Source organism: Mustela putorius, unplaced genomic scaffold (assembly GCF_011764305.1).
Source record: "Mustela putorius furo isolate JIRA1106 unplaced genomic scaffold, ASM1176430v1.1 tig00000083_pilon_pilon_pilon, whole genome shotgun sequence".
NCBI classification, from domain to species: Eukaryota; Metazoa; Chordata; class Mammalia; order Carnivora; family Mustelidae; genus Mustela; species Mustela putorius.
Genome location: NW_025421273.1, coordinates 44,959,243 through 44,986,970, shown reverse-complemented (window position 1 = coordinate 44,986,970; position 27,728 = coordinate 44,959,243). Strand labels below are relative to the sequence as shown.

General features: G+C 45.2%; 1 protein-coding gene across 12 annotated transcripts in view; it reads left to right on the top strand.

Annotated features, from left to right (window-relative positions):
* The first annotated feature begins 242 nt into the window (after positions 1-242).
* Positions 243-27,728, top strand: part of APBB2 (amyloid beta precursor protein binding family B member 2) — a 368,036-nt gene continuing 340,550 nt past the window's right edge. For 4 of the 12 annotated variants that reach the window (XM_045076734.1, XM_045076731.1, XM_045076758.1 and 1 more), the window contains exon 1: positions 244-478. The gene's annotated coding sequence lies outside the window, so the exon portion shown is untranslated. Of the gene's footprint in view, positions 479-27,728 lie in introns of all 12 variants that reach the window. The other 8 variants (XM_045076750.1, XM_045076741.1, XM_045076787.1 and 5 more) reach the window with 4 other exon arrangements.

Below are 27,728 nucleotides of genomic sequence, written 5' to 3'. Positions count from 1 at the left end.
CTGCCTTTTGGTGCAGACAGACGCCAGGCCACATGGAGGGGATACCGGGCTGCATCTCGACACCCAGGCCCCCCGCAGCCTCCCTGCCTTCTTCCCAGGCGATAAGGGAACCGTGGGTCCCACAGGGCTCGCAGCCTCTGCCTGCAGGGGTCGCACTCGGAGCGCGTCCCGCCCCCTCCTCCCCGGCCCCCGCCCCCAGCCCCGCCTTTCTCGCGTTCGGCCCCCGCCTGGCCGGGCCCCTCCAGCCTCTCCTCGCGCAGCCGCCGCCAAAGCCTGGAGAAGTGGAATCTCGCCGGCGCCGCTGCCTGCGCGGGACTGGCGGAGCGGCACTGGGCATGCTCAGTCGCCGGAGCCCGTCCTGGTCTCAAGTAGGAAGCTCGTGCGCTGCACCCGCAGCTGATCCGGGCGCTCCGGGGAAGGCGAGACGGAGCAGAGCCGCCGGGCGCCGGTGCCAGGGCGAGCGCGGCGCGCACCGCCGGTGAGCCTCGCTTTCTTCCTTGCTTTTGCCCTGGACCCCGGGGCGGCCCGGGAGTGCCGGCGAGAGACCCGGGCAGCGGCAAGCGGCGTGCGACGAGTGGCTGCGCGCAGCCCCGGCGGCTGCTCCTCTCCTGCCGGCCCCTGGGGCTGCGCGGCCCCGGCCGCCCGCCTCGCCGCAGCCACAGCTGCAGCAGCTGCCACCGCATCTGCAGCGGGCGCGGGTTCCCGAGTCCGGTGCGCCCTGCGCTCGAGCCGCAGGGCCGGCCGGGTGGCACGGCGACTGCGGGCTCACTCCTTGACTTCCATCCCTCTTGCTTCCCGGCGCTCTCTTTCCCTCGGCAGCCCGGGTTTGGCAGGGCCTGGGGGGGGAGACGGGATTGGAGGGGGTGCGCCCGGGTGGGGGCTGCGGAGGGGAAAAGTGAGGGCGGGCGCCGGCGGGGAAGAGCGCACACCCCCTTCCCTGGCACCGGCCTCGGCTGTGCTGTTGGGCTCTCCCTCCCGGGGCGGCAGCGCGCTCCTGCCGGGGAGTTGGAGACGGCGCTGGCTTCTTGGGGGTTCAGACGCTAGCAATCGGGAGATCAAAGGGGGAAAAGTTCATTTCCCCCTCGGAGGCAGAGAGCGTTTTAACTAGAAAATGGCTGTGCGAGGGGGACCGAATGGGGGAAGCCGGCCCTTGGTCCTGGAGGCTCCTCGGCTACCCGCCGGGCGGAATGGAGGGGTGACGATGGAAATGACATTTGTGCGGTGAAAACAGTGCTGGTGGGAGGCAGGGATGCGGAGTCCCCAAGAAACAATGCGAGGTGGTCTAGAACGCGCTGAAGCTATCTAGAACCGAGGGGGCAGGGAGCGAAGGGCCGAGGGAGTGTGGGGCTTGAACTAAACGCAAATAAATGGGAGAAATCAGATTGAGAGTTGTAGCCGTTTTGTAGTCAAGTTCTGCGCAGCTGAGAGCCACGACTGTCACAAACGTTTCTGGATGGATGGAGTGGTTGGGAGAACCCAGATTGAGAAGAGAGTAAGACACAGTGTCGGCAGCTCCGGCGAGGCTGGGCTCTTTAAGAAGTCCTCAGTCACGGGCTTTCCATCGCGCCTGGTGACTTTAGTGAAATACCTGAAGGATTATCATTAAATGATGCCAGCGGTGCTGTCTCAGTTCCAAGAAATGCGGAAACTTTGCGAGGTTGGCATTGGTTTGTCATTTGTTGTAATATTTAAGTGATTTAAACCAGCACACAGTGGCATCCTGATCTGTTGTTTGGTCTTTGGGTCTCTTAAGCCTCGGATTTATTTATTTTTTTTCTTTCTTCCTAGTCATGGACTTGTATTTCAAATCTTGCCCTCAAATGGCCAGGATAATTAAGGATATCTGATAACGAAGGATATCTGATCATTTAGGATAGCTGGCCTTTCAGGAACATAATCTTTGAAGGGGGATTTCTTTATGAACTTAAGTGGCAGCTTAGTCGTGTTGTCTGTAGCTTGAAAACAGTGATTGTTAATCAGTTGTTTATGGTAACTTGCAGAATCAGGAATGCACTGATTTGAGGGGTTGGCATTGATGAAATGGCTGAGGAACCTCGTGGTTGGGGGAGATGCTGGGAGAACACAGGTGGCAGTAGAGTACAATGGGCTAGTAGTCAGAACTCCAGGGGAGAAGCAGATTTAAGACTTCTGTTGCTGTCATTTTGTCATCATCACTGCGTGCCCCCCACCCCTCCCAAATGACTTGGGGTCTTCCTAATCTAGGGATGTTCCTAGATATTTGCTCAGAGCCTTTGAAAAAGGACTCCAGACCTTTTTTAGGGAAGGAGTTTCTTGAACTTTTATTCTGTTTTCGAAAGAATAACTTCTAACTAGATAATTCACTCCCAAGGAGGCAGCACACTATTCAGCACTTTCTGAAACTTGTATAAAGTGGTAGTGGAAAACTCAATGAACTGAAGTGTAAAAGACTGGTGCTTTACATTTAACTGGAGTAATATGAATAAGAGACTACAAAATTATTTAAGAAAAGATTACTAAGGGGCACCTGGGTGGTTCAGTTGGTTAAAGCCTCTGCCTTTGGCTCAGGTCGAGATCCCAGGGTCCTGGGATCGAGCCCCGAATTGGGCTCTCTGCTCAGCAGGGAACCTGCTTCCCTTCCTCTCTCTGCCTGCCTCTCTGCCTACTTGTGATCTCTGTCATGTAAATAAATAAAATCTTAAAACAAAAAAAGAAAAATGGAATGTTGTTTCTCTATCTCCTTTTTAGTTACACCTTAAAAAAAAAATTTTTTTTTTTTATTTTAAGTAGGCTTCACACCCAGTGTGGGGCTTGAACTCACGACCTTTGAGATCATGATCTGAGCGGAGCTCAAGAGCTGACGCTTAACTGACTGAACCACCCAGGCACCCCAGTTAAACTTTTAAAATAGACAATACTCTGATGTCATAATGTTTTTCATGGCTGTAGGACTTTTAGGAAAGTATTGTAAGAACGTATTACTAGTTATGTGGGCGATACTTATTTTCCTTCCCCGGGTTAAGGAAACTAGTGTTTGTTCAATGTTTGGTCTCTGTGTCAATCCGATATTAAGCTTCTTACATATATTATGTGTCAGCATCTTTCACATGAATGTCAGCTTCCCCAGAAAACCCCTCTGGAGTGGGTAGCAATAGAACTTGAATATTTTATCTGATAGGAGAATATTTTCAGCGGGCTTCATTGTTACTAAGCATTCTCTTGTGAAACATTTTTGATTTGTTATTTGGAATTAGATTTGATTGGAACAGCATGTTTTCAAAATGATTTGAATGTTTTAAAGAATCTTCTGTTTGGATTTAAAAACTGTTTTCGTGCTCATTTATTTTCAACAGTGTTGTGCTACCAACAAATACACTTAAGTGTAAGAAAGATAGGCCCAGATTAGCCATTTTATGTTGAATGTGTTATTAATGCATATTCTGTAGGCTGATGGCATTTCTCTCAGTTGAAATGGTTTTTCAGAGTCAGAGTGACAGATTCTCCATTATAAATAGTCTGGTGGGATTTGGTGGAAAGACCACCAACCAGTGACTCCCAAGACTTGCCTTCTGGGCCAGGTTCTCCCGCTACTTTAACCTACTGTATAATCTTGGGAAAGTCAGTGTACTTTTCTGGGCCTCAGTTTTTCCATCTGTACAATGAGAGAATTTCGGTAGAATAGGCTTCTCTTGTCCCATTCCAGGGGTCTGTGATGCAGCCATTGGAGCGGGTGGGGTGGGTCGGCCCTTCATTCAGAGCAGTAGAGGAAGCTGATTTTGTGTTTCACTGAGTCTGGCGTGTCCTGATTTGAGGAATGTCTTGGTTTCATTTTTTGTTTTTGTTTTGTTTTGTTTTGGCCAAATCTGTACTCCCTTTTAGTTTCTGTTAAAGAATGGTTGTCTATGTAGGAGACAAGGCGAGGATTAGATCTGAATGAAGCACAGTGGATATTTGAAACTGTCATATAGCATCTTCTGAGGGGAGTGTCTGCGCTTGGGCAGGTAGATAAGTTGAGAGAGAAGTCACCACGGAAGCCGCAGAGGAAGGTGTCTTGGGTGCTGGGCCCACTGCTGTGAAGTTTTGGCAAGCCTTTTCCATGTCCCCGTCCTCTTTCCTCAGCCCTTGATTAAAAATGAAGCCCTTGGTCTCTGGAATAAAATTCTCCTCATCGTATCATGTTAGCATCCTCCTGTGCTGTGCAGGTGTCCAGGGTGAGCTCCCGCAGTAGCCGGAGTGGTGGCTGGTGGAACGCACCCACTCATCTTCCAACAGATTGTGAACTCCCCCCCTCCCCTCTTTGGCAAGTGACGATGATGGGGCAGAGAGCAAAGGAAACCCATCCACTTGGGGTTTGGAGTGCACTTTGTTTTCACGATGCTCACAAAACTCAGCGTCATGAACCTTTAAGTGAGGCAGGTGAGCAGACGCGAGTCATTACCCACATTTTAATAATTGATAATAAACAGGCAGTGAATCTAGCGCTGCTGATATTAACCAGGCTGCAGGGTTGCTGGGCGTCTGCTGGGAGTGGGGGGCAGTAACTCCCAACATGAGGGGAGAGCGAAAGAGAGGACACAGAAGGTAGAAGACAGTCAAGTCACCCCAAGTTGGCAATAAGTAAGAAGCCTGTATAAGTTTAAAAGTATTAGAGGCCTTAAAGTGTAGACTCACTGGAGACCCTTCCTTTCTGCATAATCTTATTTCCATAATGGTTGAGTCTTAACCTGGTCTTCTCAGTGTTGAATAGATGCCAGGACAGGCATGACTTTTGTTGTCAGGAGGAGAGTCTCAGTGTATAATTTATTGGTACGTAAAATGTACAGACTTATACGGACAAAGATGGGAAGGGACCGTGGAAAAGATAAGTGGTGCGGGACTATGGATTAAGGTGTGTCTTCATTTCTTAATGATTTCCCAGTGGTTATAGATAAGGGGAACCATTCTTTCCTCTGCCCCCTGTGGAAATCTTGCAAAATTTTGCCTGCTAGGTTATAGCTGAGGTTTTTAAAGTGTAGCTCTACTGGAAAGTATGCTTTAGGAATGCGGAGAGTGGGAGGACGAGTAGTTTTGTTTGTGTTTTTCTTTTAAAGTGGACTAAAAAGAATGCAGTTCTGTAGCTGAGCTAGGAGAAGTGTGCACTTTGGAGGATGAGGTTGGAGAGAACTTGTAGACAGCTCTGGAGAGTGAAGGGAAATGCTATTTTTTTTTCTTTTTAAAACATTTACGTATCTTTAATTAATGCTGTTTTTGAAGAAGGGAGTCTTGGCATCCCAGTGCTATAGGAGGTAACCTTTCCCAAATTGCTGCCCTTTACATCAGATTTTAGTTTCCACTCAATGTAAAAGTTCAAAGCACAGTATTAGGCCCATGGGCCATTGTCCGTTGGTGTTGTGTTTGCTGTTCTTATCAAAATAATAACGATGGTGATGTAGTGAATATTTTGTAAGTGTGTCCAAATTAGATGTATCCTTTTTCCTCTGAGACTATACCCTTCTGATCTGGGGGTAAGATTTCTTTTATGAATTGGTGGGAATATTTTTATTTGGCAGGTTAATGGTCCATGAAATTGATAAGTCTGGGAAGCCAGGCCTGAGATGTTGAGAGCTGTGCCCTTGGGATAGAGTGAGTGGTGGAGACCAGGCCAAACCGGAGATTACGGGTGGGCTGATGGGGCCTCTGGGCCTTCCAGGAATGTAGGGTCACTGGTATAGACTCAGGGTCTGAGGAGCTTAGGAGAAGCTAATTTTGAAAGCGCTCTGGGAACCGGCCGATATTTTTGAATTATAGCCCAAGAATGTCAGTGCAAGTGCCAAAATGAAAGATGAGGGTCGGAGAGAGCAGAAAGGACAACTGATTGAAATGTGAATTTCAGCAGGCAAGGCCGCAAATTGACAGATCTTGGTGTTGGTTTCTTTGCATGCGGGCCTCTTTCTGCCAAGTCAACACGCTTTAGCAATTTGGGGTTGGTGATTCTAGGAGATACTGATGGAGTCAAGGCCATAGAACCACAGCTTGGTTTGGACCCTTGCAGTATCATGTCTTCCAGAGGAAGCCTTGATAAATCACTGGAGGAAGCTTGAGAATAATTTGCTCATGCAATTGCAAACCCAAAGTATTTCTGTGTTCTAAATAGTAGGTTTAGAGAATAATATATTTTCAGGTAATATTTTAAAACTCTATGTTTAATGATATCTGGATATTGGGGATCATGATGATAATATATTATTAACGTAATTATGGGGCTCTTATTTTGTGCGAAGAGCTTTTTTATTGCTATTGCCCTATTTAATTGTTACAGAATGCTCTGATGTGGTTCCCATTTTAGAGACAAGGAAACTGAGGTCCCTTTCACTAAAGCCTTTACAGTAAACCGTGCTTCCTTGGTAACTGTACTCAGTACGGAGGTGCCCATGGGTTGCTGAGGGACCGATAGGAGACAGAAATAACACTTAGTAATTAAGGGTCAACTGTGTGCCTCGTAAATAAGAAACATTTCACTTCCTCCCTATCTCCTTCCTTATGAGTGAGGAAATTTCCTAAATTCACCATTTGGGGAAAAGGTGAAAATTTCACCCTTCATCCATTTCAAAATGGACGTTAACGTAAATCCACATACTTAGTGATTGAATTACTTCCTTCATATTATGGCTCCAATGTGCATTTCTGTCGGAGGCCGCCACATTTCTCTGCATGCAAACACACATTGAGTAGCAGAAAGTCCAAATATCATTTCTAAATATGTCTGAAACTAGGCGTTGCTGTTTAACCTCTCTAGACAGATTGCAGTCTAGAATGTTCCTGTTGTAAATAAAATACCCCAGGATCTGATTCGTTGTCATGTGCCAACCTTGAGGCAATGCAAGGATGACAGAGGCTTCCGATGACTGGAAAAAGGTGAAGTTAGGGTTCCCAGGCTTCTCGGCCTGCCTGTGGCTGACTGGAGGCTTCTGACTGCCAGAGTGATGGGTCTGGAGGGCGAGCCTCAGCACTCTGGCTGATGGTGCCTCTCCTTGGGAGCATCCGGCTGGCTCCTGGGTGCTGGTTCTGTTCTTTCCTTCTGATCTGCATTTGATTTCCCAAGTGGACTTCTGTCCTGGGCCAAAGAGTCAGTGGCTCTGCTGATTTGCTCAAGGCAGTACTGTTTGTCAGTGGGAAGGAATAAAATAAAATTTTTTTTAGCGTGAGTTCTATTTCTTGAGTTGGTTTTTTCCTAAGTGAACTAATATGAAATTTCTGAACCTAACTGAAGCATGGTCTGGACTCACAGGAGTATAGACACTTTTTTATTTATTTATTCATTTATTGAGAAAAAGGGAGAATGACAGCATGAGGACAATGTGGGGGAAGGCAGAGGGAGAAGCAGACTTCCCACTGAGCAGGGAGCCCACCATGGGGCTTGATCCCAGAACCCTGGGATCATGACCTGAGCTGAAGGTAGATTCTTAACTGACTGAGCCACTCAGGTGCCCCAGGGGGTATAGATACTTTGAGAAGCAATGGTTCAACCTCAGATTCTTCTAATATTTCACCAGAATCTCTTCTTCTCTCCAATACCCAAGCTTTATTTATTTATGCATTTTTCAGATCTCGAGTGAAGACAGAAAGACGTTTTGGTGACAACAAGAAACCTTAGCTTCATTTGTTCCTGCCTTTGTCTAGCAAATGTTTGTTGAGCACATACTTTGTGAAGTTCAGGCAGACAGAGAGGAATGTACCAGAGCACTGATGATAAGGTATGGCGGTAGATGTGTGTGAGGTCTGAGCTAGTGGAGAGAAGGAAGGCTGTTCTTGCTCTGTGGGAGTTGCGAGACCTCACGGAACAGGAGATATGGCAAAGGACTCCTGTACAACCCCACTACAGTATACCCTTTGGCTGACTCCTTTTCCATTTTTCCTTCCCTCCATAGAGCTGCTATAGACTGTTTTTTCTATTCAACCCTGGGGATTTGCCACTCCTTCCAAAGGGGACCTAGAGATTTGGCCTTTCAGATCTCTCTAACTGTGGTTTTCCAAGAGGAAGGGGGGGCAGTTTTTCTCCCCAGGGACTTTTGTCAATTTTGGAGACATTTCTGATTTCATGACTGTGGAAGGAGTCCTGCTGGCATCTAGAGGGTAGAGGCCAAGGATGCTTGTAAATATCCTACAGTAAATGTACGCACAAGACAGTCCTGTGGGTAAGGAGTAGGATTTGGTGGTTAAGAGCCAGACTCTCAGGGTTCCAATATTGCTCTGCAATTTAATAGCCATATGACTAGGTGCCTCGTTAGCGCAGTAGGTAGCGCGTCAGTCTCATAATAGCTATATGACTGGGGACAACAGAAGTACAGAATTACAGGTGGGGAACAGAAATGACAGTGCTTTAGTTTCCTTATCCATAAGTAGAGATACTATATATGAAATGGTTGTTAAGAGGATTTCATGTATTAATTTCTGAACATAATAATGAGTAATACTTGGCATAAAGTTAGATCTTAACTGTTACTATTTTTTATTTTAAGCAAAAACTTTAAATTTTGACTCCAGAGAGCATGAGTTCAGAGAATCCAGGGGACTCGAGTTTGTGGCCGTGGCTCTCAGGAGGCTTTGGTATAAGCACTGGTCACTGTCCTTTTCATCTATGGGTTTTATTTTCCACTGTTTCCATCTCTTGATTCTAGGGCCTTCGATAGCTTTGTCTTTCATCCCTTTTTCCCAGGGACCCAAATTCATGCCCTTAATGAACCTTTCCCTGGAGGGCTAAGAAATGTATTTATGATTTTCCTTAGCTCTGTCTATTTTGGGAATGGTGAGAAAACAGGAAGCAGGTCAGGGGAGAGCTGCCTTCCTTCCTGATTGTCACAGCTCCCTTCTCTATAAAATTCCTTGCAAGATTGAGAGGCAGGTGGTACTGCCTGCTTAGTAACTGACTCTTCCCTCTACGCCCACCAGCTCCAGCCCCAAGTTAGGTGCCTACTCCTTCCAAAATACCCTGTAATTGGGTCACAACATCTGCCTACTTGAAATCATTTCTAAAAACCAAAGCAGAGAGGCAGGCTTGTGTCAGTGGGATTTAAAATGTCCTGGTCCTCTCCTCTCCTTTAAGGTTCTAGAACTGTTCTGACAACAAAAAGGAGAGCAAACTTGTTATCTTCGTTAGGTGGCACTGTCTTTGTGGCTCAGGACTGGGTCTTCCTTTGTGCTTGCCAAAGTGCTCAAACCGTGCTCCCGGCCAGCTTTCCCTAGGAAGGTGGGCTGGTGGGCTCCCCTCAGCAGATCACATTTACTGTCACATTTTCCCAACAGAACTGACTCGTGAAGATTTTCCTTCTGTGTTTTGAATGGTAACAACAGACTAGAGAAAAATGAAGACATTCAGTCTGTCCTAAGCTCTCTGGTTACTTCCCCATGACACGGTCATCTCGTCCCTGAATGAGAGCGGTGGCCTCTCAGTGGCCTCCTGGCCTGGCTGGCTCCATTCATTCAGTCTGGCTTCCGAAGCACTGGGCGCCGTTCCAGCTGCGGCCTGTGGAAACGGACCAGGGCGGAAACTGACCAGGATAGCCCTGGTTTCTGCCTGCCTGAAGCTGTCTGTCTGTCTGTAGGGAAGCACTGGCCGCCGAGATAAAAGGTGCCGTGTGCTACCCGGCAGGGAGGCAGGAAGTACTCTGCCCTCCCTGATCAGCATCTGCCTTGGCTGGGGGTGTGTGGGGGGCAGTGTCAGGCAAGGCGTCCAGGGAGAAGGGATGCTCGGTGTATCCCACAGCGTGCCTGGCACCTCCATCTGTGCAGGGGGTAGGTAAGCTTTCTCTTGGAGCCCCGCTGTTGCTGATAGCCACCGTCCCCGCCTTCCCCCCACTATCACCTCTCATCAGGTTACCTTCTCTGTGGCCTCTCTGTTTATTCTCTGCACTGCCTCGGAGGTGATCTTCTGGACTCCTCTGCAGGCCCGGGCATGCCCATCCCAGCCTCCAGGGGCTCCTCGCTGCCCTCGAGATGAAGCGCCCGCCTCTTGGCTTCGCCCCGGTATCTTCATGATCTATGTTGCTCTCCATGTCGTGCTCTGAGCTCAGCCATTCTGTTCTGACAACAGGCCCAGCTTTCTCTGGCCTTCGGGCTTAATCCTCCTTTTGCATTGCCTGGGGCACCTGGGTGGCTCAGTGGGTTAAAGCCTCTGCCTTCAGCTCAGGTCATGATCCCAGGGTCCTGGGATCGAGCCCCGCATCGGGCTCTCTGCTCAGCGGGCAGCCTGCATTGCCTGCAGCCATCCTTACTGTCTGTGTATTCGTCACTTGCTTGACTTTTTTCCTCCTTCAGGAAGTAGCTTCCCGTTGTCATGCTCCTCAGTGTGTGTCTGAATGACCTGAGGGCTTGCTACAACATGTGCGATGCTGGCCTCACCCCCAGAATTTCTGATTCGCGGGACTGTGTGGCGCGATCAAAGTTTGCACGTCTAACAATGTCCTGTGGGATGCCGATGCTGCGGGTCTGGGGAACACATTTGGAAGACCACTGGGTACCCGGTTACCCAGAGCAGGGTGACTCTCTAGCCTCCAAGGGGAGCAGCTCACATCCCTCTTTCTTCGTACCCTTGCTGTCACACTGCATTACAACCACTCACTTCTCGGGCTTCTCTTCTAGTCTGTAAGCCCCTTGAGGAATGACACTTTTACTTCTTCATCTTTATGCTCCCAGTGCTTACAGATCCTGGATGTTCAATAAACGTTTATCAAAGAGTGAATATATGAATGAAAAATAACTATTGTTGGAGGCTTTAAAAATTTTTTTTTTATTTGTTTGAGAGGGAGAGAAAGTGCACGAGTGGAAGGGAAGGGCAGAGGGAGAGGGAGAAGCAGACTTCCCTCTGGGCAGGAAGCCCAATGCACCTCGATCCCAGGACCTGAAGATCTTGACCTGAGCCCAAGGCAGATGCTTAACCGACTGAGCTACCCAGGCGCCCCCATCGGAGGCCTTAGTAAATGTGCATGAGAATGTTTTTCACAGCTAGCTTTTCTGATAGTTTATCCCCAGTTGTGATGGTATAGGCTTATGACATGATGTTGGTGAGATCCGCATGAGGTTGGTTAATATAAGAGCCAGTTAGCTGTGTGGTTTTGTGTCCAAATTCTAGAAAGGCAGGGGAGGAGCTCATATTAAACTCATTACTGTTTCTGGAATGACTCAAAAATACATAGGTTTTTAAATAGTGGCTTGCTATGAAAATATGTGTCCAAGAGAAATGCAGTTGTCATATAATTTAGCAGCATAGCATAACCATGGCCTTTTTATTTGAAATAATAAATCTTATTGAACTGATAGGAAATGTAACCAGATGTTTAAGTCATCGTTTCTCCAAGTCAGAGGGAGGGATAGCTAGACCACTTGCCTGTACTAACACCATCTGTTTATTGAGCACCTAGCACGGGCCGCTGGCCCGAGGGTATGGCAGTGAGTCAAACACTTCAGCTTTCCGGGTGGGAGGTGCCTCGAAGAAGTCAGAGACATGCGATGTCCTGCAGGGCGCCCACTGGGTTCCTTCAGATCAAGTGTGTAGGTGATTCTTAAGCTGAGTCCCGAGTGGCAGGAAGTGACGGCTGTGTCCAAATCATGACAAGGAGAGGAGCAATTTAAGGCCACAAGAATGGTACCAAGGACCTAACTTTTAAACACCTCTTGGAGGAGTCCTAATGCCCCTCTCGTTTTGAAGACCGGAGAGACGATGCCTTATCATTGCGCCTGCGTACCCAGATCTGGGCTCTAAGCTGGCCTCCCTAGCATCCGAAGCAGAACTTCACAACAGGGGTTCACTGAATCCCAAGTGACTGGAAATACGTTGGGAATAAAGGCTTCTTCTGACAAGTTCAGAAAACTGCACGTACTTTCTCTTCACATCAACATATCCAGGAAGTCCGACTGGAAAGAAACTTCATTTAATGCAGCATTTGCCCGGGGTGGGCGGTGGGGGGGGGGAGCATATTTTTCAGTCTCCCATGAGCTGGTGTTTCTATTTGGACACCTTGGATGACCAGCTCTAAAGGTGCTGAAAAGAACGTTTCATGTGATGCAGACTTTTCTCTCCTCTTCATGTCCCATTCTTTTTTTTTTTTTTTTTTTTTTTTAGATTTTATTTATTTATTTGACAGAGAGAGATCACAAGTAGGCAGAGAGGCAGACAGAGAGAGAGAGGAGGAAGCAGGCTCCCTGCTGAGCAGAGAGCCCGATGTGGGACTCGATCCCAGGACCCTGAGATCATGACCTGAGCCGAAGGCAGCATCTTAACCCACTGAGCCACCCAGGCGCCCCTTCATGTCCCACTCTTAACCTCCGGGGACTTCGGTTGTTGAAGAGAAGGCAGAGGCAGGATTTCTTGTATTGGTTTTCCACATGCCTTGTGCTCCGTTGTCAGTCCCGTTGATTTGGGTGCAAAGATAGATGGCATTTAGAGCCTGAGAGACCATCGCTCATTTGCTGTCTTCAAGGAGGAGCTGGCTAGAGGGTCACATGGGACGCAAGCTGTTTCTGCACAGGCCTTAAGCCTCAGTTCCTCTAACAGAGAATGGTTTCTGTTTGAAGTGTTCATATTCTGACTTTGTTCTATCTTCTTTTGGTGTGTAAACATTGCTTTGGGTGTCAGCTGACCCTAAGTTAGGGAAGGGGAGAGGACTGACCTGTTTGGCGTTCCTAAGGGCTAGCCTTATGTAGGAATGATTAACTTGGGTCGGACACTATATACTGAGTTTTTGCTGATGTTGTGCAATCTTAATCTCAACCTAAAAAATACTGGCATTTAGATTTCCTTTCAGTTGACCTGTGTTAAGTTTTGGCCCCTCCTGAAGTCAGAGCAGATGTTTTAGTGTCTGTTAATTTTGAAATTGTATTCTTTGTTAGTCTTTATGGGTCTAGTTTGACACAGCAAGCCAGGAAATGTTCAAGGTGGGGCAGGCTCCCTGAGAGTTTCATTTAAGGGAGAACGCGGGATGAAGTCTTTATAAAATAATTCAGAATAAACGCATTTGGGTCGGTTACCAGGGTTGGAAGGAGGTCCCATCATGGGCTACTGAATTTTTTTTTGTGCTTGGGGCAATTTCTAGAAAGATGCATTAGGGCCTAACTGAGAATAGGGTTAAAGAAGCTGGATCTAAGAATTTGGAATGACTAGTCCTTTTTGGTCCTCCGTATTGGGGTTCTCTGTTTTCATGGGTTCCGTTCTCCCTACATGAAACAGGAAATTCAGTATGAGTGGTGGGTATGCTGAATACCATTACTGTGGACAGGCTTTCTGTTTCTGCAGTAATGTAGTATCCCGAAAGCCCCCATTCAAGTTGAATGTATTCCAGTGATTTGAGAAGAAAACGTGTGAGGAGTGGTGGAATGAAGGTAACACTCCCTGCTCTTATTCATGGGATCTAGCAATTGGGTCAGTGTCATTTTCTAAAAATGTCTTTTTTCTAGGACTTGAGGTTATTTCTACTAAAACAAATAAAGGAAGTCTGGCATCCCATCAACTTAGGTATAATTGTCTCCCGATCAAAGTCATCCCCTCCTGACTTGAGTTTTATTTCATCCGAAATCATTTTCCTCTACTGTTACTAGATCCTGCTGTTTTATATATTATATATATATTTTACAAGCCACAAGTAGAAACGAGAAACAAAAATAAGATGTGGAGTTTTATTAAATTTTGTATGTTTCCCCCCTTAGTTCTGAGACCATGTGTATTGCAAGAAAAATCAATATAAAAAAAAAAGAACTAGGGAAGATGTTGATTTGTGGCATTATTATTTTTATTTCCTGGGAAGAAAACAGGATTTTCATTAGATGGCGTTATGCTGTTTTCCATTGAGAGAGATAACAGTGGGATGGATGGCCACATTCAGAGTCTATATACATTTTTGCTTAACATTTAAATAGTGTTTGTATTTGTGTCTTCTTTGTACCATGGGAGAGCTTGGTAGATCCACGTTTTCATGAAAGCACGTTTATTTTTCCTTGGTGTTGACCTTGGGAGTTAATTTTTGAAAAGCTTGAAGGTGTATCATTTTGATTGATGGTTAAGTTAAAGGATACTCAGTACTATGTAATTATGCAGATTTCATTTACATAAAGCAAACGATGATGAGAGAATGAGTAGAAGGGAAAACGGAGTGCCTCTGCTGTGGGATTGTGGATGATTTTGTTGGCTTTCTCATTCTTCTTCCTAACCGTCACTAGGGTTTTTATATTCTTCTAGCAAGTAGTAAAAGGGAAAGAAAAATTTCTCACACGTTCATTTTTATGTCCTCTAGAGGTTGTGCATTTCAGGGTGTTTCTTCAAGGAGACTAACTGGGAGCAAAAAAGAACTGGTATTATGCTTAGTAGAATCAGCCAATTACAAGGGGACAGGTGTCGTATGAGCATGTTTATGGTACCCAGAGTGGTGTAATTTGTAGAGACGGAAAGTAGAAAGGTGGTTTCAAGGGACTGGGGGGAAGGGGAAGAGGGAATTTATTTTATTTTGTTATTTATTTATTTTTTAAAGACTTTTTTTTTTTTTTTTTTTTTTTTTTTTTTTTTGAGAGAGAAAGACAGATGGAGGAGAGCATGAGCGGGGGAGGAACAGAGGGAGAGGGACCAGCAGACTCCACAACTCCACACTGAGCACAGAGCACTACACGAGGCTGGATCTCACAATCCTGAGACCATGACCTGAGCTGAAACCAGGAGTCAGATGCCCAACCGACTGAGCCACCCAGGTGCCCAATGGACTGAGCCATCCAGGCACCTGGGAACGGGAATTTAGTGTTTCATGAATCCAGAGTATGATTTGGGCAAGATGGAAAAGTTAACATGTGGGGTGGTGAGGGCCGTACAACAGTGTGAATGTACTTAATGCCACCAAACTATCAAGCTAAACATGGTTAAAATGGCAAATTATATTTGTATTTTACCACAGTAAAAAAAAAAAGGAAAGAGGGGCGCTTGGGTGGCTCAGTGGGTTGAAGCCTCTGCCTTCGGCTCAGGTCATGATCCCGGGGTCCTGGGATCGAGCCCCGCATCGGGCTCTCTGCTCGGCGGGGAGCCTGCTTCCTCCTCTCTCTCTGCCTGCCTCTCTGCCTATTTGTGATTTCTGTCTGTCAAAAAATAAAAATCTTTAAAAAAAAAAAAAAAAAAAAAAAAAAGGAAAGAAAAAAGTTTAACCAAAAAAAAAAAAGAGAGAGAGAGAGAACTGCTATGAGAGAAGACCATGTCCTCTCATGAGACTGAAGCTGCTCTGGGTGTGCTTTAACCTTGGTGCCACCTGCCACAGGGGCTGAAGCTCTGAGGGGTGCTGACGGCACAGACCCCAAGAGCTTGGGTGGGGTGAGTATAGGTGTCACTCAACCTGAACTTGATACCAAGCTCTTGCCTTTCCAAAACGTTTCATTTATGAGAGATGAACACTGATGCAAGACAAGTTTGAAATTGTGAATTGGGTATGCTTTATGTAGGGCAAAGTTTTGGTCATATTTGTTACTGACTTCTACTTTGGAAATGAAACAGTTTGGTAAAAATTAAGGTTCATTTGAATGTCCTCCAAAACGGTGGCACTTTCCCCATTGATTTTGTTGAGTGTTTTCTCAAAGCCAAGTGCCTGCGTAGCCTAACTTTTCTTTTGTTGCATCCATGTTGTTCTAAAGAGAGCATATGGGGCGCCTGGGTGGCTCAGTGGGTTAAGCCACTGCTTTCGGCTCAGGTCATGATCTCAGGGTCCTGGGATCGAGTCCCGCATCGGGCTCTCTGCTCAGCTCCCTGCTGAGCAGAGAGCCCGCTTCCTCCTCTCTCTCTCTCTCTCTCTGCCTGCCTCTCTGCCTACTTGTGATCTCTCTCTGTCAAATAAATAAGTAAAATATTTAAAAAAAAAAAAATAAAGAGAGCATAGACTTTAGGTCTGGACAGGACCAAGTTTTAGTTTGGGCCCTGCCCTGGGCAGGTGGTGTAGGTGGGTGCTCTGCCTGGGCCACAGTTTCTCCATCTGTAAAATGTCTAGAACGATACCTCCCTGGTTAAGAGGATTTACTGGGATAACATGTGAAAATGCCTGCCACTCTCTTGATTACTGGTGGTTGAAATGGTCAGTAGGTTGACCAGATGTCCTAGATCAACCCCACATTTGTTATTGTTTTATAGAAGATGGTCCTTGATGATCAAATTGACAGACTTTTCAGAATTAAAATATTTATTTATTTTTTAAAAAAAGATTTACTTATTAGAGAGTATGTGCACAAGCAGGGCGGGGCGCAGAGGGAAAGGAACAAGCAGACCCTCTGCTGAGTGGGCCTTGATCCCCAGACCTTGAGATCATGACGAAGTCAGACACTTGACCAACTGAGTCACCCAGGCACCCCTAAAATATTTGAAAGGATAGTTCTTTTAGAAAAGGCAAATGGAAAGATGGTTATAATTGGTAGCAGGTTTTTAATGCTTTATATTCAACTCCATATTCTTGGTTTTTATTGGTACCTCATGCCATGTTTGTATTCTCCTCAGAGAATGTGAATGATAGTCCCTCCGTGTGTTTGAGACCTCTTACAGTTTGATAGTCTTGGAAAGCCCTTGGATTGGGCTTTGATCCTGGCTCTGTCTCTGTCAGCACAGTGACCCTGAACAAGTTACCTCTTTTTCCTCACCTGTGGGAGGAGCCCATAGAAATTATGAGGGTCGATGTTCATTGAGCACTTCCTGGGAGACAGTGGTCACTGTGGTAGATGGGTTATGTGGAGGGCGTCATTTGGTCCCACACCTCTAGGAGGAAGCTGCTGTAATTATTCTCCAGTGTAAGTGGGGAAGCTGAGGCTCACCAGTGTCCGAGGGCACACAGCTAGAGCAGGTATAGGACTGAGCTGAATGTAGATTCTGAGGCGAGAACTTAGCACTGGCGAAGGCACTGAGTATATGTGAATGCTACGTGCTTGTGTGTGCACACACTCACAGACACTGTGCACCCTTATTTCCCTAAGATGCAAGAGCTACTGGATTATGAAATCCGGAATTCCCTAGGAGGGTAGAAAGTATCTAAGGACCAGTTGGTGTGAGAAAGCTCATGTCAGAAGCACAAATTGTGTTTGGTTGTGATTGTAGCTGCTTTGCATTTATTTTTTCTTGTTGCCTTTTTAAAAATTTTTTATTTTTATTTGTCAGAGAGAGAGAGAGAGAGAGAGCAAGCACAAGCAGGCAGAGTGGCAGGCAGAGGGAGAGGGAGAAGCAGGCTCCCCACTGAGCAAGGAGCCCTGGGATCATGACCTGAGCTAAAGGCAGCAGCTTAACCGACTGAGCCACCCAGGCATCCCTCATTGCCTTTTTAAACCAAGAAAATTTCTATATTCCCTGTAAGATTGACATACACTTTTAAAGGACGTAATTGGGATTTTACTGTTTTTCTTTCGGGAAAAATCAGTTATTTCTCTCATCATTAAACATTCTGTCCTGAGAATAATTAGAGAGGATAAGCTCCAGCCACCGGGGGTGAGCAACTGGCGGTCTTGAAATGTTCTGTAAATATATTAGTCTGAAAATTGCATTTTAATGTGATATACTAGTAAAATAGAATTTTACTTGCTGAATTATTCCATGTTAATAATGATCTTTTTCTAAGGAAGGCTGTTACTTTTTTTGTTTTAAGTGGGTCATTGGTATCTTTCAAAATAAGTGAACTGTCCTTTGGGATAACCTGTTAGTATTTCCACTTCTATTTGAGTCTGGAAAACTGATGGAATACAAGAAAGCAGATGGGATTTCAGGTCAAGACTTTGATTTTAGGAAATGTCATTTTTTCGACAGTGTGCTTTGACTAGCTTTGGCCCACAGTACATCCTGACTTAGATGCTATATGTTAATATGAAAATGAGTTATGGCAGCTTACATGGTCTTTATCATAATCTAGGTGATGCTAGCAAAAGGTTAACAATGACGCCTTCCAATAAAACCATTGCAAAAGTAATTTCTGAGTAGTAGGTTGGTTGACAGTTATGTGCGCCAGAGATTTTTTATCATGTTTATTTCAAGAGCCGAATTCTGAATTAACCTGTATGGGAGGTTTCTTGTTGCTTCCCTAGCACACAGAGAAAATCAGGCTGCCGGTGTGTGGTGGACATATTTCTCATGATTAATAGAGGAACAAAATACAGTTGATACAGAATGAATGTGCAAGTTTGACACTAGACTTTGGAATAAGAGAGGCTATCAATGGGAGAAACTAGAAACTCCCATTTACTTGAAGAATTGTGTACTTTGTTTACGTTTTCCTTGAAGGCTAATTTTGATTAATCAAAACGTGAAGGTTGCAGGTAATCTTAAACTGTTAATTATAGACCCCAGGGAATCATTAGCTTTCAAAAGAAGTGGGCACATCTGTTAGAGTGTTAAAACGAAAATAAATATCAAATAGGTCACTGTTGTAGAGTATTGTTTAATTATTTTTCATTGGTCCAAACTCCCAAGGTATTGCCTTAAATGGATAAAATGGAGGTATGTAATAAATTACTTGAGTGGTAGGGAAGCAGATTATGTAAGTACTTGAAGTTTTTCTTGCCTATTAACTGGCTTCCACTCTAGGGAAATACTTGCTTTTTCATGATAAAATTTCTCATGTACTTAAAGTGTGCTTACATTTTTGGTTGTGCCCCCTTTACTTCGTATGGAAAGAAACCCCTGAATCTCAAACCTCCCACTGCTCCTTGTTCAGAGGAGTGATTTGGGAACCAGCCAATCTTGCATCAGCAAAGAGGGTAACTGGTTAGAGAAACGGGGTCATTTCCGTACATCTTTGGAATCGGTCCTATACAGGCTGTTACGGGTTGAATTGTGTCATTCTCCCTCCACCCCCCGGCCCCCAGGCCCCAGCCTTTGCTCCCACCTCCCTACCCCCCGCCCCCGACCTTCGCTCCCACCTCACCATCCCCCTACCTTTGCTCCCACCCCAGGGTTTATTGAAGTCCTAACCCCTGGTACCTGTGAGTTTGACCTCACATGGAAAAGGGACTTTGAAGACCTCATCCTGTTAAGATGAGGTCATATAGGAGTATGGCAGGCCCATAATCCATTATGACTGGTGACCTTGAGAAGAGGGAAATTTGGACACAGACCAAAGGGAGAAAGCCGTGTGATGATGGAGGTACAGAGAGGTGGAAGGAAGGGGCCATGTGAAGGTGGGGGCAGCCTGGAGTGATGTTGCTACAGACCAAGGGATCCCCGGGGCCTCCAGCAGCTGGAAGACGCAGGGAATGGACCCTCTCCTTTGGAGGGAGCAGGGGCCAGCCAACACCATGATAGCAGAATTCTAGCCTCTAGTACTGTTGAGACAATTAATTCCTGTTGTGTTCAGCTTCCCAGTTTGTGGTTGTTCCAGCCACAAGAAGCTGCAGGAGGATCAGACCTCCCGAGTTTGAATACAGGCTTCACATTCTAATGCTCTGGTTGCTCTTAGGCAAGTTATTGACACTTTCGGTGCCTTGGTTTCCTCATCTGTGCAACAGGACTAAAAAGAGTACCCTCCTCATGTAGTTGTTTTGAAGATAACACCTGTATGATGCTTTAAATAATGCTATTATATGTAAAGAATATGTAAAGAATACAGTCATTTCAAAGCCATAAGTGGTTTTCGACCCTTCAGCAAATATCCGCTGAGCTTCCTTTTTCACAGCAGGCCCCGAGCTAGACGGTGAGGGTGAACCAAGCAGATGGGGTCTCTGCCCTTCCAGATCCTTCAGGTGATCCTTCCCTCTCTTAACGTGAAGAAGAAAGGAAAGCGAGTTTCATGTGGCATCTTTATGGGCAAGAACTGGGACCTCAGAGAGTCTAGCGCAGAACCTGCCTACTGGACTGGCAGTGAACTTGGGAGCCACATTGCTTGGTGTCAAATTCCGGTGCTTGCTAGCTCTCACCTTGGGCCGTGATAGAATTTTTAACTTTCTCTGTTTCCACATCTGCAAAATGGGGACATACTGGAATCCTCCCTAATGGGGTTATGGTGAATATTAAATGAGTTAAAATACATAAAGTACCTAGACGAGTAGGCACCCGATAAATGTTATTATATTATGAAATGATCCCTTTGAGAGATCTTAAATTTGTAAATGAATTTTTGTGATAATTATTAAGTGTGGCGATCAGACGTATTAAGTATGGATCAGATGTAGCTCCTTTCCACATAGACTCATGGTCAAGTTGTGGCAGGGGTGGGGGTGTCATTTTTTTACATGGTAGTGAAATAGCATATGAACAAAAAATGATGGTAGAAAGTAGAAGGAGCATGACTAATTCTCCTTGGGGTACCAGGGAGGGTTTCCCAAAGATGAGTTTTGGAGGTTGAATAGGAGTTTGCCAGGCAGCAAAGGAAAGAAAGAACATTAGGGGAAATGAGAGTAGTAGATCCAAATGCATGGGGTCTTAACGCCATGACAGGTGCAGGAGACACCCAGGGGTCACTCGCATGGTATGAGAGTGTAGATAGATCCTGGGACCAGGGTTCAGATTCTGCCATTTACTGCTGTGTAACCTTAAGCTACTTTCTTGATGTCTCTTTGCCTGGGTATTTTCATCTTTTAGTGATAACAGGCTCTGGGGTGAATAAATGAACATATTAATTTAAAGTGCCAAAGTAAGTGCTCAAAAAGTATTGGCTTTAATTAACATTATTACCCTTGTATTTGCTATTGAAAGACAAGGGTTAGGAGTCTTACTTACTTTTTCGGTTTAGTTCATGGATTCCCATGAGCCTGTGTAATGCTGCACCCTTGAGTCCATAGACATTCCTGAAAACAACTTTTTTACCATTTGACATTGGGATTAGGAGGTGAAGAAAACACAATGTACTTTGTTTATAGAGGGAAAATGATTCAGGTAGGCTAGACATTGGCATAGAACCCTGTGCAGATTGCTGATTAGGCAAAATAAGAAAAATAAACCAGCGTGTTGAGCCAACATCTTTTTGTTTTTAAGTCTGGTGAACCACCTGTATCTAAGTGATTAATTTCAAGATGGCTTTGGTTTATTGCTAATTGTCTCCTGATTATTCGGTGACATCAGTCAATGTTCTGAACCACTGTACTTTGAAAAAAGCCACCACCAGAAGGAGAGCAGTTGGTCCCTGGTGCCCCCCAGAAAGGCATGTGTGCAGAGGTGAAAGGCTGCACGTGGCCTGGGATTTCTTTGGCTGCCTTCTCAGATCGGTGATGGCCATTGCATTATTTCAGTCATAGTCCCACCTGCTTTTATTTTTATTTTTTGGAGTGGGGGAGTCATTTCTAATTGTGGTTTTTCTTTGATTTTGAAAGTAAAATGTGCTTGTTAGGACAAGGCTCAGACCAAAAGAAAATTAAAAGTAAACATTAATGTTTGGAGATTATTATTAACACTTAGGACAGAGACCTTCAAGACTCTTCTCTGAGTCTTGAAATGAAATGAAAATAAAAATGAGGCCTTTCTCAACTATAAGGGCAACTAAGGCCAGTGTTGAGCCAGGGGCAGGCAGATGAGTGAGGCTTTTGGAGAGTTGCTTAGTTAGAAATCGTTCTGGAAAATTCAGGGCAGAAACAGCCTAGTAATAGTAATGAAATTGTTTTACACTAAATTAGTTTAGGGCGTTGGTGGTAATAAGTGGCTGGGCAAAGTTTATTCATCCAACATGCATGTATTGGGCAACTGGTAGTGCTTAGGATACAGCATGAACACAGCAGACAAAACTCTGAGCTTCTGGGATGCCCGGGTGGTTCGGGTCTTAAGCGTCTGCCTTCGGCTCAGGTCATGATCTAGGAGTCCTGGGATTGAGCCCCGCATCGGGCTCCCACTCCTCCTGCTTGTGTTCCCTTTCTCCCTATGTCTCTTTCTGTCAAATAAATAAAGTCTTTAAAAAAAAAAACCCAAAGCGCCCCCCCCCCCAAAAAAAACCCTCAGAGCTTTTGTGGGACTTCCACCATTGTCAGGATTGTAGACAGTAACTAAATAAAATAAATAATTGATATTTTAAGGTATAAGTGCTATGGAGACAAGTGTACCTGGCTAGGAGGCTACCGGAAAGGGGGGCTTAGGAGGAGGGGATGTAATTTTTAAATGCTATCGGGGGTGGTCAGGGAAGACTTCCAGGGGAGAGACTTAAAGGAGGTGTGCTGTGCATTTTTGGGGAAGAGGTGTTCCAGGCAGCGGTGTTTGAGGAGTGGGAGGATAGCTTCAGGGCTGGACTCAGGTGAGTGTGGGGAGGAGTAGATGGGTTTGGATAAAAAGATGAAGGTGAAGGCAGTCAAACTCCCTGCAGGGCTGGTTAGGCCATTGGTGTGAGGCTGTTCTGAATGGAGATGCAGAAGGCTGGTCCCGGGCAGCAAGTTCTGGTAGGAGAGTGTCGTGGAGCGAATGTTTGTGTCCCCTGCAGATTCCTGTGCTGAACCCCTCCCGGCAATGTGCTGATTTTTAGGCGATGGGCTCTATGGGAGGCCATTAGGGTTAGATGAGGTCATGAGGGTAGAGGCCTCACAAATGGGTTTAGTGCCCTTCCAGGGGTATGAGAGAGCCCGATAGTGCTCTCTGCTCTCTTCTGCGTGAACATACAAGATGCTGGCAGTCTGCAACCTGGAAGACGGTGCTTACTAGACACCCAATCTGCCAGCGTCCTGGTCTTGGCCTTCCTAGCCTCCAGAACCGTGAGAAATTTGTGTTTTTAAACTGCCCACTCTATGTTGTTTTGTTATAACAGCCCAAGTGGACAAAGGCAGGACAGATTAGGAGTGCAGCTGCACATATATTTTAAGGTGTGTGATAGGTGTCCAGTTGGACCTATGGACCTGACAGGTGGACCTAGGAGTCCGGAGCTTAGGGGAGGGGTCTGAGCTGGAGCTTTAGGTGACCATCTGTTTGTTCTCTGTAGTTAAGAGTCCGTTTCTTGAGGTGCCTGCATGGTTCAGTCCATTAAACCACCGATTCTTGATTTCAGCTCAGGTCATGATCTTGGGGATTGGAATCTGCTTCAGGATTCTTTCTCTCCCTCTCCGTCTACACCTCTCTCCGGCCCCCACATATTCTCTTGCCCTCTCTTAAATAAATAAATTTTATTAAAAAATAAAAATAATAAATTTTATTAAAAAATAAACAAGAGTCTTTCTTGGTTTCTCTCTCTCTCTTTTTAATTTTTTCTTTTTTTGCCTTTCTTGGATTGTTTTGTTTCTTAAATTGCACATATGCCTACTACCCATATTAAAGGAACGTGACCATTGTTCCTGATATCTTAAAATGTGTCTTTACTTCCTTATTATTGCAGTAAGTTCTACTATTTTTTATTTGGGTTCTACTCTTTCTATTTTTATACACACATAAACGTCTTCCCGCTTGTGTGCCTGCATGTGTGTGTTCTCTGTCTCTCCCCCCGCTCCCCCCCCCCCAGTCTCTTTCACTCAGCCTGAGCTGTGCTGGATTTTTCAGGCAGCTGCTCTAACAGCCGCCACAGCGGTCCTGTACCCAGCTGGGTCCTGGGAGAGCCAGAGAAGTAATGATGCACAAAACGTCAGCCTCCACAAGGAACGTGTTAAGCTTGCTGCTGAGAGTAGCCTTGAGGTGTCCCAGGGTTCTGTTTGAGAGCTCAGGAATGCCAGGGCGGGGATCAGGCTCTAGAGGAAGCTCTGAGGCTTTGGGGTCCTTCAGTCCTTGCTTGGAATCTTAGCTCTGTCACTGACCATGAGCATGGACAGGTCATGTCTCCCTTTTCTTCATCCACAGACAGTAGACACCAATTCCCACCTTAAAAAGATAGGGAGACTTGTGGGAGGTAACTTACTTAAGCAAAGTGCCTCTGAGAGCTTATCATGTACTCAGGACCAGTGACTTACGTTCCTTCTCTCATTTTTTTCCTGTCTTGCTGTTAAACTGACTGGTGGATGAGAAAGGCTTGGAGGTATATTATTTAAGTAAGTACACTTCGGTTATCTAGAAAGCAATGTTGAGATAAAAGAACCTTAGTGCAAAAAGTAGCCGACCCCAGACCCGTGCTCTGTCACTTTTTGTTTTTTACTTTTCAAGTCCAATTCCTTAGCCCATACGCCTTTGTTTCATTGTGAACAGGTTCGTTGTCAAGTTCACCACCAGAGGTTTGGTGGTCTTCCGGAAAAGAGTAGCTAACAATCTGTCCTCTCTAACTACTGCTGTTCCCTACCTGTGCCATTTTCCTGCCTCAGGAGAGAATAAATCTGTCCTAGCATCAGCTGGTGCATCTCCCTTGGACAAACATCATCCGGTTACACGTCATCAGCCGTGGTTTGTGAAAACAGGTCCTTCCTTGCAGTGGTGAAATGAAGGGGTTGGAAAACGATCAAGAAAAACGACTTCAAATAGTTTTTCATTGCTAACAAATAATGAGTCCTGCAGATGTTTAGCGTTGGCCCCAAATTTGCTATGGTTCCTTGGTCATCGCACTGGGGGACGTGCCTGGATCAGGACTGCCCAGCACACCAGAGGCATAATCAAATGGCGTTCCCACCCATGGCTCTCAGACTGGCCACCCCACTCGGTGAGTGACTCGCAGTAGGAAGAGCCATCTTCTTTGACACTTGGGTTTTCTGGGGAGGGTTGGGGGGAAAATAAAAATAAATGAAGGCATAGAATAAACTTTAAAGGGAATTTAATAGCTATTGACTATTGTCTTGGGGAATCCAGTAGGTTAGTAATTAAATAGGTCATTGTTGATTATTCATGCCCATGATTTGGTCATGTTAAGCACACAGGCATTAATAAGGAGGAGAGAAAGCTGTGTATTGGCGATGTGGACAAAGGAAAATACACCTGGTGCAGGTTTTCCCTCCTCTAGTCCTTGATTCCCGTGAGGGGCATATTTCATGGTTTCAGCATTTTCTTTCCTGGTGATGTTGGTGACCTCTAGGACATGACATTATTCCATTGGGTCTCTGTTGAGCTCCTCCCTAAGGAGAGTTGAATTGGTCCAGTTGGATCTCAAAGCATCATCTGTATGAGAAAAGGTGGGCCCGCTACACCTGTCACCCAGTGGCCCGAGTCCCCCTTCCCCCAGCCTTTTGCTGCTCTTGGCCATCAGAAGGAGACCACCAGCTTCTCACTAGTCCGTTTCCCCAAACCTCCTTTATCACGAGTAGGGGATTAGCTTTCCTTGGCCTTTTTTTTCTCAGATCTTCTTCTCAGATCTTCGTAGAAGAGAGTTTTACTTTTTTTGCTTCAGCTGCTTTCTCTTACTTAGGAGGTAAAGTTTACTGAACGCCAGGAATCAAACCGTATTTTGTGGCCAGGTGTATGCGATTGGTATGAAGTTATCTCTGATGCAGAACCTGTACAGCAAATCATGGGACACTGAAATGCACTCAGTAGCCAGACCTAATTATATGGAGAAGGACTTGTAGCCCCCTTTTTTCAAGACTCATAGCTGCTCTTCTTTTCTCACTTCTGATGAGATCATCACAGACAGAACTTTAAGAAATAGCATGGGTAGCGAATTCTTTTGATATGGTAAATTTTAGGAAGCAAATGTACTGCCGTGAAATCAGACTAAGCAGAATGCGAAGCTGAGGATCATTTTTATTTCTTCAGCGGTGGTAATACTACGGAATTAAGTCAACTATTTTTTTTTTTAAGATTTTATTTATTTATTTGACAGGCAGAGATCACAAGTACATACAGAGGCAGGCAGAGAGAGAGGGGGAAGCAGACTCTCCGCTGAGCAGAGAGCCCGATGCGGGGCTTGATCCCAAGACCCCGAGATCATGACTTGAGCCAAAGGCAGAGGCTTAACCCGCTGAGCCACTGAGGTGCCCCCAAGTCAACTTTTTAATGGAAAAAACCCCACAAAACCCAGCATATGTGGGATTTGAGTTTTTCCATATGTATGCACCTGTGAAGCCATTACCCAGATCAAGATAGAGGATATCTCCATCTGTCCTCCAGCTCCCCTCCGTCCTTTTCCAGGGGATACCTCTGTCGCTGGGTGAGGTTCCCCTGTTTCGGTCTTCATGTAAATGGAGTCATACAATATGTGGTCTCTTCCGTGGCCTTTCTTTTGCTCAGCCATCTGTGTCGTTGTAACATGGGTTCATTCTTGGCCATTGTGTGTGGTATTCCCTTGTATGAATATGCGTCAGCCTATCCACATGACTGTTGGCCAGCATGGGGTTTCCCAGTTTTCACCGACTAAGAATAATGGTGCCGCACACATTTTTGTATATGCCTTTTGGTGGACATTTACTATTTCTGTTAGGTATATTTGAAGGTGCGGGATTGCTGGGTTGTAAGGCAGACATACGTTGTTCAGCTTTAATGAAGTCTTTTGAAATGGTTGTTCAGGTTTATATCCCTGCCCTACATGTTATCCCGCCACCCAGTTAAAATCCGGTTCTGTGTCTCCTGCTGTAGTTAACAGGATCCCCATCCCTACAGATACCAAAGCTGGAAACTTCTGCCTCTTTGAGATTCATCTCTTTTGCCTCATCCAAGTAGGCCACCAACAGGAATGGCCAGTCTTCCAAAATGTCCCTGGAATGTGCTTGATCTTTTTTAGTTCCCAAATGTTTTCTTTTTTCTTTTCTTTTTTTTTTTTTTTTTCACCTTGAAGACAGTAAAGCTGCTCATTGGTTGTTCTGTCTCTGGATTTACCTTTCTACAAGTCAATTTCCAAATGTCCCCGTAGAATATAAAGATACATAAGCAGAAACATTTATCATAATTCATAGGCTCTTTAATGTGAATTGAATGGGACTCTGATTTAAAACTGGCTAAAATGTAAAGTCTCAACTCCTTTGCATAAACATATATTGGAAAGAGCTAAAGACTGAGGAGTTTTCAACCTACTGGGGATGTCATTTGGGAAGCACACATACATAGAGAAAAGAAAGAGAAAGACTTTTGCCCTTTGCCTTTGCAGTAAGATTTGTCTATAAAAGAAGCTAAAATAGGCATGGATAAATTCATTTCATGGAAATGAGAGTACTGTCTGTTTAAGGATCTCTCAGGTTAGATGATTTAAATCTTGATGGCACTCTGCCCTGTATGAATGTGTACGTGTGTACTTAAATGGCATGTGTTCTCATTTTATTCTTATAACCATATTAAATCGGTATTATTACAGTGTCCTCTTTTTGCAAGAGATGGAAGGGGGATCTTTGAGGAGCCGAATGACTCGCCCAGGGGAAAATGGATGGTATTTGATAGTTTGGTCCATATAGTCAAGGTTTCCTGACTTTATAGCATATGGTCATAAATAAAAAATCACTTTCATCTTTTCTGTATGGGGCTTCTGTAGACAAGATAGGAACGTAAGACTCACGTGTTTTATACTAAATATTAGCTCATTGGCACCAATGTGTGTTGTTATTATTTTTCTCAAATCAAAATATGCTTATTATCTTTTCTCATGTTATCAAAGTAGTAAAAGTTTAGTAGAAAACACAGTAGATAACAGAGTACAAAAGATATTTAAAAAAACCATCTGACATTCCACCAGTTACATAGGTTTTTCTTTTTAAAAAAATTAATTACTTTGGGACGCCTGGGTGGCTCAGTGGGTTAAGCTGCTGCCTTCGGCTCAGGTCATGATCTCAGGGTCCTGGGATCAAGTCCTGCATCGGGCTCCTTGCTCAGCAAGGAGCCTGCCTCTCTCTCTGCCTCTGCCTGCCTCTCTGCCTGCTTGTGTGCTTTCTCTCTCTCTCTTTCTGACAAATAAAAATCTTTAAAAAAAATAATTATTTTTATTATTATGGTCCATTAGCCCACATATAGTACATCATAAGTTTTTGATGTAGTGTTGAGCGATTCCTTT